Source organism: Mesoplodon mirus (genome assembly GCF_964341445.2).
Source record: "Mesoplodon mirus genome assembly, chromosome: 5".
NCBI classification, from domain to species: Eukaryota; Metazoa; Chordata; class Mammalia; order Artiodactyla; family Ziphiidae; genus Mesoplodon; species Mesoplodon mirus.
In genome coordinates, this window is record NC_138980.1 from 101,078,317 (window position 1) to 101,095,149 (window position 16,833).

Genomic DNA, 16,833 nt, shown 5'->3' on the forward strand with positions numbered 1-16,833 from the left:
TTTTGCACAGCAAAGGAAACCATAAACAAGACCAAAAGACAACCCTCAGAATGGGAGAAAATATTTGCAAATGAAGCAACTGACAAAGGATTAATCTCCAAAATTTATAAGCAGCTCATGCAGCTCAATAACAAGAAAACAAACAACCCAATCCAAAAATGGGCAGAAGACCTAAATAGACATTTCTCCACAGAAGATATACAGACTGCCAACAAACACATGAGAGGATGCTCAACATCTTTACTCATTAGAGAAATGCAAATCAAAACTACAATGAGATATCATCTCACACCAGTCAGAATGGCCATCATCAAAAAATCTAGAAACAATAAATGCTGGAGAGGGTGTGGAAAAAAGGGAACATTCTTGCACTGCTGGTGGGAATGTGAATTGGTACAGCCACTATGGAGAACGGTATGGAGGTTCCTTAAAAAACTACAAATAGAACTACCACATGACCCAGCAATCCCACTACTGGGCATATACCCTGAGAAAACCATAATTCAAAAAGAGACATGGGGCTTCCCTGGTGGCGCAGTGGTTGAGAGTCCGCCTGCCGATGCAGGGGACACGGGTTCATGCCCTGGTCTGGGAAGATCCCACATGCCACAGAGCGGCTAGGCCGGTGAGCCATGGCCGCTGAGCCTGCGCGTCCGGAGCCTGTGCTCCGCAACGGGAGAGGCCACAACAGTGAGAGGCCCACGTAACGCAAAAAAAAAAAAAAAAAAAAAAGAGACATGTACCAAAATGTTCATAGCAGCCCTATTTACAATAGCCTGGAGATGGAAACAACCTAAGTGTCCATCATCGGATGAATGGGTAAAGAAGATGTGGCACATATATACAATGGAATATTACTCAGCCATAAAAAGAAATGAAATTGAGCTATTTGTAAAGAGGTGGATGGACCTAGAGTCTGTCATACAGAGTGAAGTAAGTCAGAAAGAGAAAGACAAATACTGTATGCTGACACATATATACGGAATTTAAGAAAAAAAAATGTCATGAAGAACATAGGGGTAAGACAGGAATAAAGACACAGACCTACTAGAGAATGGACTTGAGGATATTGGGAGGGGGAAGGGTAAGCTGTGACAAAGTGAAAGAGCGGCATGGACATATATACACTACCAAACGTAAGGTAGATAGCTAGTGGGAAGCAGCCGCATAGCACAGGGAGATCAGCTCGGTGCTTTGTGACCGCCTGGAGGGGTGGGATAGGGAGGGTGGGAGGGAGACGCAAAAGGGAGGGGATATGGGAACATGTATATGTATAACTAATTAAATTTGTTATAAAGCAAAGAATAAAAAATAAAAAATAAAAAAAATAAAAAATAAAGTTTTGGTCTTGCCTTGAGTCAATTTTCACATTTACTATGGAATTCAGATATCAATTCATTATCAGACTCCCATAAGCATAGATAATTCAGAATTGACTGTATTAAGATAAACACTTTCAAAATGTTCTAAAAAACACAAAACTTTAGAAATAGGTCACAGATCACCATAATAACCTTAAAATTACCACCATTTTAAAATTATCAGAACGTTGATCCTCAATTAAATGCCACCTCTCCACCTGCAAAGGATTACTAGGTAACCAATCTAATATTGACAGTGAAACTTTTCAATAACTGGTATACTTTCTTTTCCCTTTTTTAAACTTAAATTTTTATAAGACTAGAAGCCACATTACCCAATACCTTTTCCCTGCTCTAAAAAATCATGATTTCTCAAATAAAATGTGTTCTCTATATAACATTATTTATTAGACCAAATTACTAAATATGGAATAGAAGAAAATACATTATATTCTTTGTTATATTGTTACGTTAAAGATTCTTCCCCACACACAAGTAAATGTATATGATGATAGATCTATAATTGCAGCCAATATTCCAATTAGATAAAATGGTGGAGAGGCAACTATAATCCATTACAGCAGTGGATGAAATTTTCAGAAAATAATAGATTCTTTACACAGGGGGAAAGAGAAAATTTTAAATTAAAAGTAAAAAAGAAGCATTTGGGGAAATGACAGGTAAGTGAAAATAAATTCTTTGACATTCATAAATCTTTGAAACTAAAAAATGACTCAAAGCTACCAAAAATCAACCCAAGTAAACTATTTTATATTTCACTGAAAACAATATGGAAATTTCACACAAGGCTTTATGATTTGCTATATAGATACTCTATCCCACCAGTTGTTCAGGCCAAAAAATTCTGTCATTCTTAGTCCTCTTCTTCTTTCATACTCCAATCTTTCAGCAATTCCTCTCCACTCTACCTTCAAAATATATTCAGAACCTGATCTCTTATTTCCATTGCTACCCTGGTTCCCATCATCTCTTGACAAGATCATCACAGTTCCTCCCAACTCATCTCCCCATTTCCATTCTTGGCTCCTAGTGTCTAGTTTCAAAAGAACAGACAAGGTGAGACTTGCGAAAGGCAAGAGACCGTGTTTCCCCCATGCTCAAACCTCCCAGTGGTTTCTCCTCTTCAGGGCCTACAGGCCTTGTACAATCTGGTCCTTGTTACCTGTCTGACCAAATCTCTGGCTACTCTCATCATCATTCAGCCCACTCCAGACACAGAGACCTCCTGGTTGTTACTCACGTCTGGCACTCTCCTGCTCCAAGGCCTGTGCCCTTGCTCTTCCTTATGACTGAGAAGCTCCTCCTGCAGCCCTCTGCTTGGCTTGCTCTTTCATCCATCACCTCCTTTAGATCTTTGTTTAATTATAACCCTCTCAGTGAGTCATTCTCTGACCACCCAAACTAAAACTGCAAACCCAACCACAAACACCTCATTACCCCTTCCCGAATTATTTTTCTACCTAGGGCTAACCATCCTGTAACAATCAGTATATTTTAATTATTTGTTTATTCTCAGTCTTCTTTCACTAGAACGTAAACTCCATGAAGGCAGGAATTTTTGTTCATAACAATAGCACTTGACAAACAGTTGATTCACAATAAATATTTGTTGGATGAATCAAATCAGACAGTTCAGGGAGCAGACAGTTGGTAACAATACATAAATCTCTTCATTTCCTGTACAGTGGTTAAAAGTTTAGCCTGATTAAATTTTATGAGTGTGCTTTAAAACTTATGCTTTAGGTGAAAAATCCCATAACAAGCTACCTCTAAGGTATAGTCATGACTTTAAATGAAGACCTGGCACTAATAATCAAAAATAAGAGAGAATGTCAATGGTAATGTTAATAATTTGAGTCTATCCTTAAACAACCAGAAGAAATTGATGAGATTATCCCTGATACCCACAAACACTGGCCAAACATTCAAAGCACCTTTATGTAAGGCTCCTTGATGTCAGTACAGAAAGCTTTTGAACAGGCAAGGACATGGCAGACTTCAGTTTTTAAAGACTATATGAAGTCAGAAAACAAAATATCAAAACCAAAATAATGTATAATGTAGTCTCTGACATTCTTTGCAAACATGACTGAAATAATTCAGTTTGAGTCCCATTGGCTGCTCCAATCATGCCAATCCTAATTAGCAGCAAGCAAGCAAATACTCCAAGGTTTTGAGCTGAGCAATTAAAACAACATTGTCTGAGAGGACCTTTAAGATGGCGAAGGAGTCCTTCACGATGGTGAAGGAGTAAGACGTGGAGATCACCTTCCCACAAATACATCAAAAATACATCTACATGTGGACCAGCGCCTACAGAACACCTACTGAATGCTGGCAGAAGACCTCAGACTTCCTAAAAGGCAAGAAATTCCCCACATACCTGGGTAGGGCAAAAGGAAAAAAGAAAAAACAGAGACAAAAGAATAGGGATGGGACCTGCACCAGTGGGAGGGAGCTGTGAAGGAGGAAAAGTTTCCACACACTAGGAAGTCCCTTCACTGATGGAGACTGCGGGTGGTGGAGGGAGGAAGCTTCGGAGCCGCGGAGGAGAGCGCAGCAACAGGGGTGCAGACGGCAAAGCGGAGAGATTCCCGCACAGAGGATCGGTACCAACCAGCACTCAACAGCCTGAGAGGCTTGTCTGCTCACCTGCCGGGGCGGGTGGGTGCTGGGAGCTGACGTGCAGGCTTCAGAGGTCAGACCGCAGGGAGAGGACTGGGATTGGCTGCATGAACACAGACTGAAGGGGGGCTAGTGTGCCACAGCTAGCCGGGAGGGAGTCCAGGAAAAAGTCTGGACCTGCCTAAAAGGCAAGAGACCAGTGTTTCGGGGGGCACAAGGAGAGGGTATTCCTTCCCTGTTTGCCCACAGAAGGCAGAGCACCACCTAAATGAGCTCCAGAGATGGGCGTGAGCCGTGGCTATCAGCTCAGACCGCAGAGATGAGCGTGAAATGCTAATGCTGCTGCTTCTGCCACCAAGAACCCTGTGTGCAGGCACAGGTCACTATCCACACGCCCCCAACCCAGAAGCCTGTGCAGCCTGCCACTGCAAGGGTACTGTGATCCAGGGACAACTTCCCCAGGAGAACACATGGCGCGGCTCAGGCTGTTGAAACGTCACGCCGACCTCTGCCACTGCAGGTTCGCCCCACATTCCAACTATAACTATCGTACCCCTCCCTCCCACTGGCATGAGTGAGCAAGAGCCCCCTAATCAACCGCTGCTTTAACCCACTCCTGTCTGACTGGGGAACAGATGCCTGAGGGCGACCTACATGCAGAGGTGGAGCCAAACCAAAGCTGAACCCCAGGAGCTGTGTGAACAAAGAAGAGAAAGGGAAATCTCTCCCAGCAACCTCAGGAGCAGTGGATTAAATCTCCACAGTCAACTTGATGTACCCTGCATCTGTGGAATACTTGAGTACACAACAAATCATCCCAAAACTGAGGCGGTGGACTTTGGGAGCAACTGTAGACTTGGGGTTTGCTTTCTGCATCTAATTTGTTTCTAGTTTTATGTTTATCTTAGTTTAGTATTTAGAGCTTATTATCATTAGTAGATTTGTTTATTGCTTTGGTTGCTCTCTTCCTCTTATATATATATATTTTTTTCTTTTACTTTTTCTCTTTTTGTGAGCGTTTATGTGTATGCTTCTTTGTGTGATTTTGTCTGTATAGGTTTGCTTTTACCCTTTGTCCTAGGGTTCTGTCTGTCCGTTTTCGTTTTTTAGTATAGTTATTATGCTTGTTATCATTGGTGGATTTGTTTACTGGTTTGGTTACACTATTCTTTCTATTTTAATTACCTTTTTATTTTTTTACTTTAATAATTAATTTTTTTTTATTTTAATAATTTTATTCATTTATTTACTTTTACTTTCTTTTTTCTTTTCTCCCTTTTCTTCTGAGCCATGTGGCTGACTGGGTCTTGGTGCTCCGGCCAGGTGTTAACCTTGAGCCTCTGTGGTGGGAGAGCCAAGTTCAGGGCATTGTTACACCAGAGACCACCCAGCCCCTCATAATATCACTCGGCGAGAGCTCTCCGAGATATCTCCATCTCAACGTTAAGACCCAACTCCACTCAACGACCAGCAAGCTCCAGTGCTAGATGCCTCCTGCCAAACAACTAGCAAGACAGGAACACAACTGCACTCATTAAGAGAGAGGCTGCCTAAAATCATACTAAGTTCACAGACACCCCAAAACACCACATCAGATGTGGTCCTGCCCACCAGAAAGACAATATCCAGCCTCATCAACCAGAAAACAGGCACAAGTACCCTCCACCAGGAAGCCTACACAACCCACTGAACTAACCTTACCCACTGGGACAAACATCAAAAACAACAGGAACTATGAACCTGCAGCTTGTGAAAAGGAGACCCCAAACACTGTAAGTTAAGCAAAATGAGAAGACAGAGAAATACACAGCAGATGAAGGAGCAAGGTAAAAACCCACCAGAACAAACAAATGAAGAGGAAATAGGCAACTACCTGAAAAACAATTCAGAGTAATGATAGCAAAGATGATCCAAAATCTTGGAAATACAATGGAGAAAATACAAGAAACATTTAACAAGGACCTAGAAGAACTAAAGAGCAAACAAACAATGATGAACAACACAAAAAAAGAAATTAAAAATTCTGTAGAAGGAATCAATAGCAGAATAACAGGCAGAAGAATGGATAAGTGACCTGGAAGATAAAATAGTGGAAATAACTACCACAGAGCAGAATAAAGAAGAAAGAATGAAAAGAATTGAAGTCAGCCTCAGAGACCTCTGACACAACATTAAATGCACCAACATTCAAATTATAGGGGTCCCAGAAGAAGAGAAAAAGAAAGGGACTGAGAAAATATTTGAAGAGATTATAGTTGAAAACTTCCCTAATATGGAAAAGGAAATAGTTAATCAAGTCCAGGAAGCACAGAGAGTCCCATACCGGATAAATCCAAGGAGAAACAGGCCAAGACACATATTAATCAAACTATCAAAAACTAAATGCAAAGAAAAAATACTAAAAGTAGCAAGGGAAAAGCAACAAAAAACATACAAGGGAATCCCCATAAGGTTAACAGCTGATCTTTCAGCAGAAACTCTGCAAGCCAGAAGGGAGCGGCAGGACATATTTAAAGTGATGAAAGGGGAAAAACCTACAACCAAGATTACTCTACCCAGCAAGGATCTCATTCAGATTCGACAGAGAAATTAAAACCTTTACAGACAAGCAAAAGCTAAGAGAATGCAGCACCACCAAACCAGCTTTACAAGAAATCCTAAAGGAACTTCTCTAGGCAGGAAACACAAGAGAAGAAAAAGACCTACAATAACGAACCCAAAACAATTAAGAAAATGGTAATAGGAACATACATATCAATAATTACCTTAAATGTAAATGGATTAAATGCTCCAACCAAAAGACACAGACTGGCTGAAAGGATACAAAAACAAGACCCACATATATGCTGTCTACGAGAGACCCACTTCAGACCAAGGGACACATACAGACTGAAAGTGAGGGGATGGAAAAAGATATTCCATGCAAATGGAAATCAAAAGAAAGCTGGAGTAGCAATTCTCATATCAGACAAAATAGACTTTAAACGAAAGACTATTACAAGAGACAAAGAAGGACACTACATAATGATCAAGGGATCAATCCAAGAAGAAGATATAACAATTGTAAATATTTATGCACCCGCATAGGAGCACCTCAATACATAAAGCAAATGCTAACAGCCATAAAGGGGAAATTGACAGTAACACAAAATAGTAGGAGGCTTGAACACCCCACTTTCACCAATGGACAGATCATCCAAAATGAAAATAAATAAGGAAACACAAGCTTTAAATGACACATTAAACAAGATGGACTTAATTGATATTTATAGGACATTCTATCCAAAAACAACAGAATACACTTTCTTCTCAAGTGCTCATGGAACATTCTCCAGGATAGATCATACCTAGGGTCACAAATCAAGCCTCGGTAAATTTAAGAAAATTGAAGTGGTATCAAGTATCTTTTCTGACCACAATGCTATAAGACTAGATATCAATTATGGGGAAAAAAAACAGTAAAAAATACAGACACAAGGAGGCTAAACAATGCACTACTAAATAACCAAGAGATCACTGAAGAAATCAAAGGGGAAATCAAAAAATACCTAGAAACAAATGACAATGAAAACACAACGACCCAAAATCTATGGGATGCAGCAAAAGCAGTTCTAAGAGGGAAGTTTATAGCAATACAATCCTACCTCAAGAAACAAGAAAAATCTCAAACAACCTAAACTTACACCTAAAGCATTTAGAGATAGAAGAATAAAAAAACCCCAATGTTAGCAAAAGGAAAGAAATCATAAAGATAATAGCAGAAATACTTGAAAAAGAAGGAAACAATAGCAAAAATCAATAAAACTAAAAGCTGGTTCTGTGAGGACATAAAATTGATAAACCATTAGCCAGACTCATCAAGAAAAAATGGGAAAAGTATCAAATCAACAGAATTAGAAATGAAAAAGGAGAAATAACAACTGACACTGCAGAAACACAAAGTATCATGAGAGATTACTACAAGCAACTGTATGCCAATAAAATGGAAAGCCTGGAAGAAATAGACAAATTCTTACAAAAGCAAAACTTTCCAAGACCGAACCAGGAAGAAATAGAAAATATAAACAGACCAATCACAAGCACTGAAATTGAGACTGTGATTAAAAATCTTCCAACAAACACAAGCACAGGACCAGATGGCTTCACAGATGAATTCTATCAAACATTTAGAGAAGAGCTAACACCTATCCTTCTCAAACTCTTCCAAAATAGAGCAGAGGGAGGAACACTCCCAAACTCATTCTAAGAGGACACCATCACCCTGATACCAAAACCAGACAAAGATGTCACAAAAAAAGAAAAATACAGGCCAATATCACTGAGGAACATAGATGCAAAAATCCTCAACAAAATACTAGCAAACAGAATCCAACAGCTCATTAAACGGATCATACACTATGACCAAGTGGGGTTTATCCCAGCAATGGAAGGATTCTTCAATATACACAAATCAATCAACGTGATACACCGTATTAACAAACTGAAGAATGAAAACCATATGATCGTCTCAATAGATGCAGAAAAAGCTTTCAACAAAATTCAACACCTGTTTATGATAAAAACCCTCTAGAAAGTAGGCATAGAGGGAACTTACCTCAACATAATGAGGGCCATATATGACAAACCCACAGCCAACATCATTCTCAATGGTGAAAAACTGAAACCATTTCCACTAAGATCAGGAACAAGACAAGGTTGCCCACACTCACCACTATTACTCAACACAGTTTTGGAAGTTTTAGTCACAGCAATAAGAGAAGAAAGAGAAATAAAAGGAATCCAAATCAGAAAAGAAGAAGTAAAACTGTCACTGTTTGCAGATGACATGATACATAGAGAATCCTAAAGATGCTAACAGAAAACTACTAGACCTAATCAAGGAATTTGGTAAAGTAGCAGGATACAAAATTAATGCACAGAAACCTCTTGCATTCCTACACACTAATGATGAAAAATCTGAAAGAGAAATTAAGGAAACACTCCCATTTACCACTGCAACAAAAAGAATAAAATACCTAGGAATAAACCTACCTAAGGAGACAAAAGACCTGTATGCAGAAAACTATAAGACACTGATGAAAGATATTAAAGATGACACGAACAGATGGAGAGAGATACCATGTTCTTAGATTGGAAGAATCAACATTGTGAAAATGACTATACTACCCAAAGCAATCTACAGGTTCAATGCAATCCCTATCAAACTACCAATGGCATTTTTCACAGAACTAGAACAAAAAATTTCACAATTTGTATGGAAACACAAAAGACCCTGAATAGCCAAGGCAATCTTGAGAAAGAAAAATGGAGCTGGAAGAATTAGGGTCCCTGACTTCAGACTATACTACAAAGCTACAGTAATCAAGACAGTATGGCAGTGGCAGTAAAACAGAAATATATATCAATGTAACAGGATAGAAAGCCCAGAGACAAACGCACACACATATGGTCACCATGTCTTTGATAAAGGTGGCAAGAATATACAATGGAGAAAAGACAGCCTCTTCAATAAGTGGTGCTGGCAAAGTTGGACAGCTACATATAAAAGATGGAAATTAGAACAGTTCCTAACACCATACACAAAAATACACTCAAAATGATTAAAGACCTAAATGTAAAGCCAGACTCTATCAAACTCTTAAAGGAAAACATAGGCAGAACACTCTTTGACATAAATCACAGCAAGATCCTTTTTGTCCCACCTCCTAGAGAAATGGAAATAAAAACAAAAATAAACAAATGGGACCTAATGAAACTTAAAAGTTTTTGTACAGCAAAAGAAACCATAAATAAGACGAAAAGACAACCCTCAGAATGGGAAAAAATAGTTGCAAATGAAGCAACTGACAAAGCATTAATCTCCAAAATATGCAAGCAGCTCATGCAGCTCAATATCAAAAAAACAAACAACGCAATCCAAAAATGGGCGGATGGCCTAAATAGACATTTCTCCAAAGAATATATACAGATTGCCAACAAACACATGAAAGGATGCTCAACATCACTATCATTAGAGAAATGCAAAGCAAGACCACAATAAGGTATCACCTCACACCAGTCCAAATGGCCATCATCAAAAAATCTACAAACAATAAGTGCTGGAGAGGGTGTGGAGAAAACGGAACCCTCCTGCACTGCTGGTGGGAATGTAAATTGATACAGCCACTATGGAGAACAGTATGGAGGTTCCTTAAAAAACTAAAAATAGAACTACCATATGACCCAGCAATCCCACTACTGGGCATATACCCTGAGAAAACCATAATTCAAAGAGTCATGTACCACAATGTTCATTGCAGCACTCTTTACAATAGCCAGGACATGGAAGCAACCTAAGTGTCCATCGATAGATGAATGGATAAAGAAGATGTGGCACATATATACAATGGAATATTACTCAGTCAAAAAAGAAACGAAATTGAGTTATTTGTAGTGAGGTGGATGGACCTACAGTCTGTCATACAGAGTGAAGTAAGTCAGAAAGAGAAAACAAATACTGTATGCTAACACATATATATGGAATCAAGAAAAAAAGTGGTTCTGAAGAACCTAGGGGCAGGACAGGAATAAAGATGCAGACATAGACAATGGACTTGAGGACACGAGGAGAGGGAAGGGTAAGCTGGGACAAAGTGAGAGGTTGGCATGAACATATATACATCTACCAAATGTAAAACAGATAGCTAGTGGGGAGCAACTGCATAGCACAGGGAGATCAGCTCGGTGCTTTGTGACCACCTAGAGGGGTGGGATAGGGAGGGTGGGAGGGAGACGCAAGGGGGAGGGGATATGGGGATATATATATATATATATATACGTATAGCTGACTCAGTTTGTTATACAGCAGAAACTAATGCACCATTGTAAAGCAATTACAGCCCAGTAAAGATGTTAAAAAAAAAAGCATCATCCTATAGAAATATAATGTGAACCACACATATAATTTTTAATTTGCTGATAGTCACATTTAAAAAAGTAGAAAGACAAAGATGAAGTCCATTGTTAAAGTATATCTTATTTAGTCCAATAAAAGAAAGTATTTCAACAACTAATCAATACAAAAAATTATTAATAAGATTTTTTTTCAAACTAAGTCTTTGAAATCTGTATTTTACTTTTTATGGCCCATCTTAGTTTGGACTGGCCACGTTTAAGTGCTCAACAGCTACTTGTGGTTTGTAAGTACCATGTTGGGATAGTGCAGAACTAGAATCATGAAGTGTTTTTTTCTTTCTTTTTTGTAACAAGGATACGAAATGAAATGGGGATACTAGTCATAGTTTACATTTTAATAGTAAGTCATGGAAGGCAACGCAATGTTCACAAAAAAGGTCAGTTAGTAAATGATGGTACAACCAAGTAGCTACTAAAAGCTAGGTTTCCAAAGAATATACAAGGGTGTATAAAACATGTTCATAGTAAAGGGGGTGAGGTAGATTTAGAGAAAGAAAACAGTGCACACAATATTATCTCATGAGTGGTAGTTAGAAATAAACATACATACCCACGTGAGCCTGGAAAGGCATATCCCAAAATGTTAACATTGATTATCTGTGGGATAACTGATATAGGAAAGACTAGATTTGACACAAGGGAATCATGAGGAGTTTGGGACACATTATATTTAAGATACCTATTAGATATCCCAAGTGGAAATATGTTGTCTAGAGTTCAAGAGAGAGGTTCAGATGAGAAATGTAAATTTGGAAACTGTCAGTGTATTACAGAACTTAAAACCAAGAAAGAAACTGCATGAGTTGCAAACTCTCGCAAAGAGAGTGAGTTTCAACAGAGAAGAAAACAGGACCAGGGACTTCATCTTAGAATATGCCAACTTTTAGAGTCAGGAAGATGATGGAGAACCGGCAGACTGGGAAGAATAGCAAACTAAGTTGAATCAAAACCAGAAGATGCGGTGCTTGAAGGAGTAGAGAAAGACCACCTGCTTCAAATAATAACTACAAGTCCAGTCAGGGAGGACTGAGAACCGACCCTGGTTTTGACCTGAAAGCCACTCGTGATCCTGACTGAAGCAGTTTTGGTGGAGAGTTGGGCTCTAAAAGGAGTGGATTCAGAGAGATTAAGAGGAAATGAACTGCAGAGAACATGCATGCACTTCACGCGAGCAGTTTTGCTGTGAAGGGGGACAAAAATAGGGGTATTTGTATCAGTCTGCCATCATATTCCTTGTGTTCTCATCCCTCCCACTGTAATGTAGGTTCCTGGAGGCAGGGAACGCTTTAATTCTCTGAGCCCAATATTACTTTTGGGGCAAAAAAGAAATCTGTGTCCAGCAGTAACACAGCAATTTTACATAGGCTATGTGGCTGAGGTGAACTACTGGATCACCATGAGAGTTAATTCATGATTCAGATCACCAATAGGAGGAACCTTCAACTCAGGGTAAACACCTCTGAAAAGTAACTGCAATCTGATAATTACTGGCTGCCAGGGAGGCAAAGCATAAATTTCTTTGTAACTCAGTGAAAGCTTTCATCAGGAATGATCTTTTTCTTTTTGGCAAATCCCAAGTTTAAAAACCACTAAACCCTACATTTCTTTGTCATCACTGCAAAGATGAAAAAACCCCAATTATTGAAACTTCAGGCAGATAACTAACTAGTGAAATATCTATATAACACAAAAGACCATAGATTGAAAACCAAATCAATACGGGGTTGTTACAATGAAAAACACACTGACTAGAAAAATCAGTTATTCTTCAAATTTTCAACACTCTACTAAGTCTGGACAAACTTCAAACTATTGTTTCTGCACAATCAGTCTTTCAACAACAGTTCAACCTAACTGGAAAAATCATCACAGAGCTAACATGTTAGAAGGTAATTCTAGATAATTACCAAGTTCAATATATTTGAATCTTGGCATAAGAACATCTTCCTCTTTAAGATTTATTTAGAAAACACAGGTTGTTTCTAAATAGAATGTAGGGACTTAGTTCAAAAACTTAGCCCCCCGCCGATTGCTGTGTGCGACCTGCGCTCTGTCCCTCACTCGCTGCCGACGGCCTGTCTCGTTGCTCACTAACTGTGCCACTGCCCCAGAAATGCTTCGATTGCCCGCAGTCCTTCGCCAGATTAGGCCAGTGTCCAGGGCACTGGCTCCTCATCTCACTCGGGCTTATGCCAAAGATGTAAAATTTGGTGCAGATGCCCGAGCCTTAATGCTTCAAGGTGAAGAACTTTTAGCTGATGTAGCCGTTACTATGGGGCCAAAGGGAAGGACGGTGATTATTGAACAGAGTTGGGGAAGTCCCAAAGTGACAAAAGATGGTGTGACTGTTGCGAAGTCCATTGACTTAAAAGATAAAAATACTGGTGCGAAACTTGTTCAAGATGTTGCCAATAACACAAACGAAGAGGCTGGGGATGGCACCACTACTGCTACTGTCCTGGCACGCTCCATTGCCAAGGAAGGCTTCGAGAAGATCAGCAAAGGTGCTAACCCAGTGGAAATCAGGAGAGGTGTGATGTTAGCTGTTGATGCTGTAACTGCTGAACTTAAGAAGCAGTCTAAACCTGTGACAACCCCAGAAGAGATCGCCCAGGTTGCTACGATTTGTGCAAATGGAGACAAAGAAATCGGCGACATCATTTCTGATGCGATGAAAAAGGTTGGAAGAAAGGGCGTTATCACAGTAAAGGATGGAAAAACACTGAATGATGAATTAGAAATTATTGAAGGCATGAAGTTTGATAGAGGGTATATCTCTCCATACTTTATTAATACATCAAAAGGTCAGAAATGTGAATTCCAAGATGCCTATGTTCTGTTAAGTCAAAAGAAAATTTCTAGTGTCCAGTCCATTGCTCCTGCTCTTGAAATTGCCAATGCTCACCGTAAGGCCTTGGACATAATTGCTGAAGATGTTGATGGAGAAGCTCTAAGTACACTCGTTTTGAATAGGCTGAAGTTGGTCTTCAGGTTGTAGCAGTTAAAGCTCCAGGTTTTGGTGACAATAGAAAGAACCAGCTTAAAGACATGGCTATTGCTACTGGTGGTGAAGTATTTGGAGAAGAAGGACTAACTCTAAATCTTGAAGATGTTCAGCCTCATGACTTAGGAAAAGTTGGAGAGGTCATTGTGACCAAAGATGATGCCATGCTCTTGAAAGGAAAAGGTGATAAGGCTCAAATTGAAAAGTGTATTCAAGGAATCATCGAGCAGTTAGATATTACAACTAGTGAATATGAAAAGGAAAAATTGAATGAACGTCTGGCAGAACTCTCAGATGGTGTTGCTGTGCTAAAGGTTGGTGGGACAAGTGATGTTGAAGTGAATGAAAAGAAAGACAGGGTTACAGATGCCCTTAATGCTACACGAGCTGCTGTTGAAGAAGGCATTGTTTTGGGAGGGGGCTGTGCCCTGCTTCGGTGCCTTCCAGCCTTGGATTCAATAACTCCAGCTAATGAAGATCAAAAAATTGGTACAGAAATTATTTTAAAAACACTCAAAATTCCTGCAATGACCATTGCTAAGAATGCAGGTGTCGAAGGATCACTGATAGTTGAGAAAATTTTGCAAAGTTCTTCAGAAGTTGGTTATGATGCTATGCTTGGAGAATTTGTGAATATGGTGGAAAAAGGAATCATCGATCCAACTAAGGTTGTAAGAACTGCATTACTGGATGCTGCTGGAGTGGCCTCTCTGTTAACTACAGCAGAAGTTGTAGTCACAGAAATTCCTAAAGAAGAGAAGGATCCTGGAATGGGTGGAATGGGTGGGATGTGAGGTGGGATGGGAGGTGGCATGTTCTAATTCCTAGAATAGGGCTTTACCATCATTCATGAGCTGTGAGAGGAAGTGCGAGGCGGCGTTCTTCACCAATAATTTTGAGAGGTCAGTTGAAGGAGGTGACTGAAGAAGAGGCTGGCTGAGGTTTCAGAAAATCACTATAACCGTCAGTTACTGGTTTCAGTTGACAACATAGAATGGTTTACTGCTGTCATTGTCCATGCCTACAGATAATTTATTTTGTATTTTTGAATAAAGACATTTATGCATTCCTGGTAAATGAGTATAAGAGCCATGCACCAATGTACTGCTTTCAACTTAAATCACTGAGGCATTTTTACTACTATTCTGTTAAAATCAGGATTTTAGTGATTGCCATCAACAGATGAGAAGTTAAGAAGCAGCCTTTCTGTGGAGAGTAAGAATAATTGTGTACAGAGTAGAGCAATATCCAATTATGTGACAACCTTTGTGTAATAAAAATTGTTTAAAGTTAAAAAAAGAAAAAACTTAGCCCCCTAGGTTGAGAAATGATGGCCAGAGAATTGACAGGATAGTGAAATAATTGCAGTGATGTCAAAGAAATGTAAAGTTCTGAGGTTTATAAACTTAGATTTTTTTTTTTTTTTTTTTTTTTTTTTTTTTTTTTTTTTTGCTGTACGCGGGCCTCTCACTGCTGTGGCCTCTCCCGTTGCGGAGCACAGGCTCCGGACACACAGGCTCCGCGGCCATGGCTCGCGGGCCCAGCCGCTCCGCGGCATGTGGGATCTTCCGGGATCGGGGCACGAACCCGTGTCCCCTGCATCGGCAGGCGGACTCTCAACCACTGCGCCACCAGGGAAGCCCTATAAACTTAGATTTTAATTAGTTGAGAAGGTTAGACTGGTAACTCAGTGCAGAAGTTTCTATGTGTACATATGGCAATCTATTTTGCTCACCATAAAATGTCTGATAAGACACAAAATAATTCTGTTGATGCTGCTTGTTTACTTGGTCCTATTGACCTAACAAGACTCCACTTTCCCAACATAATCTCAGTGCTCTGTTTCAGCTCTCCTTTTCCTGGCTTACAGATTCTAACTTCAGCATCTTCTCTCCATAACCAACCATGTCCCTTCCCTCTCTGCCCACTCTATCCTTTAATTTTACCAACCTCCTACCCGTCACAAGGAAATACTGATAACTGTACAAACAAAGGACTGCAGTGGAAGAAAATGAGGGGCAGAGCCCTCGCTGTGTAGCATGATCCTTCATACTCAGTAGGGGCTCAAGAATCAGGATTTGGGTTGCTTAAAATAAATATTATAGACAGGCTAACGGAATATGGAAACAAGAGTAAAGAACAGGACTAGGACATGACTCGTTCACTGTAAAGTAATTCTGTGAGTGTGAGTGTGTGTGAGCTGCATGTGTGGGTGTGTATGAAAAAGAGAAAAAGACATTCTATGATATAACACAAGAAAAAGATATGTGTTTTAAAGTCAGGCAAATGGGACGAAGAGAGGTGGGGGGATAAAAAGCTTAGCAAGATAACAATAGGTCCACCATCAAGTAAAGATATCAGTTCATATACACTTTTAGAAAAAATTTACTTTTTAGTAAAATGCAAATAAAATGAATTTATCAAATCCCAACTAGGCAAACTGGAATTTGCCACTTGGCAAAAACTACCATGAAAATAAAACAATAATAATTATTAAGTAATAAGGAAGTTATTCTTAATATATAAGTTCTTCTGTTTTAGCTGAAACTCCTTGAAATTTGAGGTCACGTTGTCCTTTGATTAATTCTGCATTGTGCTTAGTGCACCATCATGCACGTGAGGGCATTCAATAGTAATTACTGAGATTGCATTTTGATTGAAGAGGACAAGACTGACCTTTGCCAATAAGGAAAACAATGCCACCTGCCTCCTGTCATACTCTAATATTCCAACTGGTAAGTCATATTCCTCTAAATTAGTGATATGTATTTGTTATTGGAAGGTTTCAATTTATAAAATTCTTTGGGCTGGTGAGCTCATTCTCATACTTATGAATCCTGAAGGCTGCCTGACGGTCTCCCATTGCCT

At 39.5% G+C, this 16,833-nt stretch overlaps 1 protein-coding gene and 1 pseudogene across 15 annotated transcripts in view; one reads left to right on the forward strand and one right to left on the reverse strand.

The window, feature by feature from the left end:
• Positions 1-16,833, reverse strand: part of PAM (peptidylglycine alpha-amidating monooxygenase) — a 281,047-nt gene that overhangs the window by 208,892 nt on the left and 55,322 nt on the right. The gene's annotated exons all lie outside the window — the stretch shown is intronic.
• On the forward strand, positions 13,006-14,786 carry LOC309805454 (60 kDa heat shock protein, mitochondrial-like; annotated as a pseudogene). The gene has a single exon. The product of its transcript is annotated as a 60 kDa heat shock protein, mitochondrial-like (transcript).